Source organism: Furipterus horrens, unplaced genomic scaffold (assembly GCF_987537825.1).
Source record: "Furipterus horrens unplaced genomic scaffold, mFurHor1.1.pri manual_scaffold_1, whole genome shotgun sequence".
NCBI lineage: Eukaryota > Metazoa > Chordata > Mammalia > Chiroptera > Furipteridae > Furipterus > Furipterus horrens.
This window is the reverse complement of record NW_028327171.1, coordinates 143,914,666-143,919,895: the sequence shown is the minus strand read 5'-3', so window position 1 is coordinate 143,919,895 and position 5,230 is coordinate 143,914,666. Positions and strand designations below refer to the sequence as shown.

Genomic DNA, 5,230 nt, shown 5'->3' with positions numbered 1-5,230 from the left:
GGTGCTCATTCAGAGCAATGGTTTCCTAATGATAGTTAATGGATAGAACAGATGAAGTTGTAAAACAAAAGTTATCATCATATATATCATTTCATTCCAAAACATAGTTTAATTCAGAATCTAAATTATGTTTGTGAGATTCATTCATATTGTTTTTTGTCACTGTAGTTTATATATTTTTGGTATTGTATTCCATTTAATGTCATGTTTTATTCTTATTAAAAATAGGTAAAGCCAAGGTTTTATGGTATCCAAATTAAAGGAGTTGTCTCTGATATTAATATTTGAATTGCTTTCCCTTTTTTGATTCCTTATAGATTTTTTTACATTCCAAAGCACTGTGCAATACTGAGATTCAAGATGATTGAAGCATATTATGCTCTTTGGTAAATTATGGGAAGTGTGGGTGTACAAGATGAAGTGAAAAAGAAAGCTTGCACTCTGTTCCTACTGCAATTGCTTTCTAGAAGTGTGTATTTCCATTGAAGATCTAAAAATTGATTATATGAGCTTGTGTGTCACTTAGAAAGCTTTTGTGTACCCTCCAGGATTTATTCAAATCCCTAGATATACATACTAGAATACAGTTTAAATGTTTAATATATCAATTTGACTTCAGAAAATTGGATGTTGAGGCTGAATAGCTCTGGTTTCACTATAGGAATTTTGTATCACTGGTTGACTGACTAACCTTCTCTCAACCACTAGTTTTGCCTATTTTAAAAATGTGTATATGTATAATAAAATATGTATTTTTGTACATGAATATATGACTTCTTTCCTTCAAATTAATTCTTGGGAGACTCATCCATTTTTATGGCACTGTAGTTTGTTTTTATTTTTGTATTTCATTCTATTCTGTGAATATTTCAAAATTTACTTGTTAGTTTATCATTAATGAAAATTTTAGGGTGTTTTAATTTTGTAAATGAAGCTGCTGTAAACTTTCAGAAGTTCTTTGGTCCAGTGATTATTACTATCATTACTAGCCAGCATAGAATACATTGATTCTTCTTCTTATGCCTCTTAGTGATAGGATAAGAAGAATTCCTTTGTGGAGTCTAACCATCAATATGTATGTAAGTGCTATGTAGAATCTCTAGGAGTAGAAAACATGAAGCTACTGTATACAGTTACTATTACAGAAAACAAATTTATATACCAAAGCATGCTCACCAGTTAAAGCCCTTTCATCACAAAACTCACACTTCAAAATCACAGGCAAAATTTGCAGCCATTATTTACTTACTTTAGTCACTAGTATCTAGATATTTTATTGAAAAGGCAAATCATTAGGAAAAACTTTTAGAAATATAATTATTGGACAAAGCAACATATATTTTAAGACTTAATGATAAAGGAGAAGTGATATTTTATACCCCATCACAGTGTATCAGAATGCCAACCCCCCATGCTAATGTCACATGTCATTAATCATTGCCAATTTTATTGGCTTGAAAATGGGATTTCTGCATTGTTTTGTTTGCATTACTTTGATTTCTAGGATGTTGAAAGTGTAACTCAAAATAGTGAGATAGCTTGAAATGAAAAAAGAGGGAAAACAAAAAGATAAACTTTTTTTTTTAGGTTTATATTCTGATTTCTGTTACTTAAATACCTAATAACAATTTCATAAAAAGCTCCTCCCTTTATCATTACCTATAAATTCTACAATCTTTTTCCTATTTAATTATCTCTCTATTTTTCCACATTTCAGAGTTCTAGATGTAGCTGGAGGCAGGAGGCTTGGAGTGGGGTCTAAGAGATTGGGGACCATTAAGATTAGATGGGACCAGCTATTACATTTCCTTTTCTTCTTCCAAAATTTAGATTATAAATTAGACACACACTTAGTGGGATAATTCTATTCTACCTTTCTGGAAAAGCCCAAATACCTAAAATTTAGAGTACATTTTGTATTGTTGTCTTAACATTAATAAATACAAAGGACCACCATTGGAAAGAAGAAAGTAAATGACAAACTATTTTTTTATGTGTTCCAGAACCTTGTATATAGTAAGATTTTTTAAATGTTGAAACTATAACTAAGAAAGTGAATAGATGAATCCTTACTTTCTAAAAGATATGAATGTTAGAAAAACAAATTAATAATAAAACAGTGGGATCTAATATGGCTTAAATTATTTTCTATGTCCACTGTTTACTGAAAATGTCAGAAGTTTTATTCATCAGAGTCAAATGAGTAAAATATTAATATAGAAAATAAATAATGACTTTTATATTGCCCTTTATTATGTATCAGTTTATATGCCAATATGGTTTGTCAAAAGCAAATTTAGTTACTTGTTGGGAGATTACTGTTGGATATACAATTACCATGGCTCAATTTGGTCATTAGATTAAGCATCCTATGAAAATCATTTGGAATATTATTAAGGAAAATCCACTTTGATGTATATGCATTACTTTAGAGAAATTTCAATGTTCTTAACAACTGACCTCACAATTAGCCCTCAAATTTGTAAAATGTATAGATGAAATATTAGAAATCCAATCATATCAGCAATAATGTAGTCTAAATTACAGTCAGTTCACAAAAACAACAAGCTCATGCTTCCCATGAAGGATTAAAATGTATGGAAATGGAGAGGAAATTTAAGAAAGGCAGGTGGGGGCAAAGAATAGAGATCTACACAGGTTACTTTAGGTGATTGAAAATGTTTATGTGATAGATACGGAATTTTAAAATGAAAGTAAGCTATTTTAAGAGACCCCACAAAACATTGGCACACAATTTAAAACAAATTTTATGGTATCCTCTTTGATAAATGAAATGTTTAGGTGCAAAGAATCTCAGGGAATGACCCCAGTAGAGTACATTCTTCACAATTTTAACCTTCCACCTTCATGATGACTTGTTATTTTAAGTTTCAAATTCTTGCTCTTGAAAACTGATTAATTTCTCACTTCCTTTTTTTCTTTCCCATAGCTATTCTTTTTTTTTTAATATACATAATTTTATTACAAATTTTTTAAAAAAACAAATGCAACATTCTAAGAAACCCAAAATTTACTATTGATACTAATTGCTGAGTTTGCTGTGCTACCATACACAAGTCAAGAAATTAAAGAAACCATTAAATATTTAGAAACATTTAACATCCAAAGCCTTAAAATCTAACTGTATGTAGTAGCCCCTCGAAAAGCTACAACCTGCATTTTGAAAAAAGTATTTTCTCTACAAAGATTCTTACCAGCTATACAAAAATCTGTACAGTTATTATACTGAAGCTAATATTGAGCTGCACTTGAATTCACATTCTTAGCAAAACAATTGCCTGAGCGCACACACATACTCCACACACATCATTACAGGATAGCTTTTTATTCTTCATCTTCATCCTCTTCCTCGTCCTCATCCTCTTCCTCCTCCTCCTCCTCCTCCTCATCTTCTGGTTCGTTCTTCTTCTTTGAGCCTGTTGGCCTGCCAGGACCCTTCTTTCCCACTTCACTTTTGCCTTTGGCACGGTATGCAGCAATATCCTTTTCATACTTCTCCTTTAGCTTAGCTGCTTTCTGTTCATATGGTTGCTTATCTTTGGCTGACTGTTCAGACCACATTTCACCCAATTTTTTTGCAGTATCCCCAATGGATAAACCAGGGTGTTCACTTTTGATCTTTGGGCGATGTTCAGAGCAAAACAGGAAGAAGGCAGATGGAGGCCTTTTAGGAGCATTGGGATCTTTTTTCTTTCCTTTCTTATCACCTTTGGGAGGAACATAATTTTTCATCTCCCTGTCATAGCGAGCTTTGTCACTCTTTGCCATATCTTCGAATTTTGACTTTTCCTTCGCAGACATGGTCTTCCATCTCTCCGAACATTTCTTGGAAAATTCGGAAAAGTTCACGGAAGAGTCTGGGTGTTTCTTCTTGTGCTCTTCCCGGCACGTCTGCACGAAGAAGGCATACGAGGACATCTTGCCTCTCGGCTTGTTGGGGTCTCCTTTAGCCATGGTGACAGACGGCGTCTACCCAATCCTCAGGCTGTTGTTTTGCAGACTTCTCCGCGCCACGGCAACTTGACGAGCCGGACCACAAGCCCCCATAGCTATTCTTATTTAAGACTTCTGGTTACTAATGGTTTGTCTAAATTTTTATTGTTTCAGAAATTGTACTTATTGTGTTCTCTTTTTTTATATATATCCAAATTTGCTCATTGTATTATCTGATTCCTACTTGATTTGTCTTATACTCAGGGAAAGAGCATCTAATTAGGTAAAGATTCACAAACTATAATGTCTTTTTTGGGTTAATTCTTATGTTAGGAAAACTTCAGGACCATTTCAAGAGACTCACCACTATTATTTATTTGTTATTAATTGTTCTGGCATTTATCTTCAAAGTAAAAACTTAGGTAACAAAATGCTATCTTGGGATCCAAATCCCATTACAAAATCCCATCAGTCAAATAATCTTGGTGGAGTTCTGAACTCACTTACATGGAAGGACATGCTTAGAAGATGTTTGCAGGTAAGATAGGTAGAAGTACATCAAAAAGTTTGAGTGGAACTGGTAGATATCTTTTATGGTATTCCTTCCATCCTGTGTTAATGGTGATATTAGATAAAGATCTTAAAGAGTCAAAAATAAAAGAGCTGGAACTATATAACAGTTATCATTTTATCATAAAATCTTTTTAATACATTGCAATGCTATCTATTATTTTTATTTCACCAAGAAAGTGTGGTTATAATGAATAATGTCTGAATTAATCTAAGGTGTTATTTAAAATGTTGGTATTTAAATAGTTTCTCCAAGGTCAGTCTGTCTGATTAAAGTGCAGTGCTATGATAAACATTTACTCTACCCTCAATTTCCTTAATAAAATTAATTTTAAACTATATTAAAATAACAAATCAAGTAAAATACCACAGACGTAAGAAATGACCTCTTTGTATAGAAGTTCAAGTTACTTATTCAGAGAATTCCCCTGCATTTTATGACGACACATGCTGAAGTAAACTCTTAATTTAGGAGGTGAAAGAATTGGTGATTTTCAGGAAATTTGACAATAGAAATTACTTTTAAAATTAAACAGAATCGAATTTACTTAAAAGTGACGATCCAGTCACTAAAGCTATGTCATTATTCTGTTTCTTGACCTTGAGACTTCCTCTTTCTCAACAAGAAGATATGATAGTTTTCTTACCGGAGAAACTCCCAGAAACTTGATTCTTCTTGCCAACATAGTAAAAAATTACAGACTGA

The 5,230-nt window shown here is 32.4% G+C and overlaps 1 pseudogene; it reads right to left on the bottom strand.

The window, feature by feature from the left end:
• Positions 1-2,987: 2,987 nt before the first annotated feature.
• Positions 2,988-4,047, bottom strand: LOC150022000 (high mobility group protein B2 pseudogene; annotated as a pseudogene).
• Between the last annotated feature and the right edge of the window lie 1,183 nt (positions 4,048-5,230).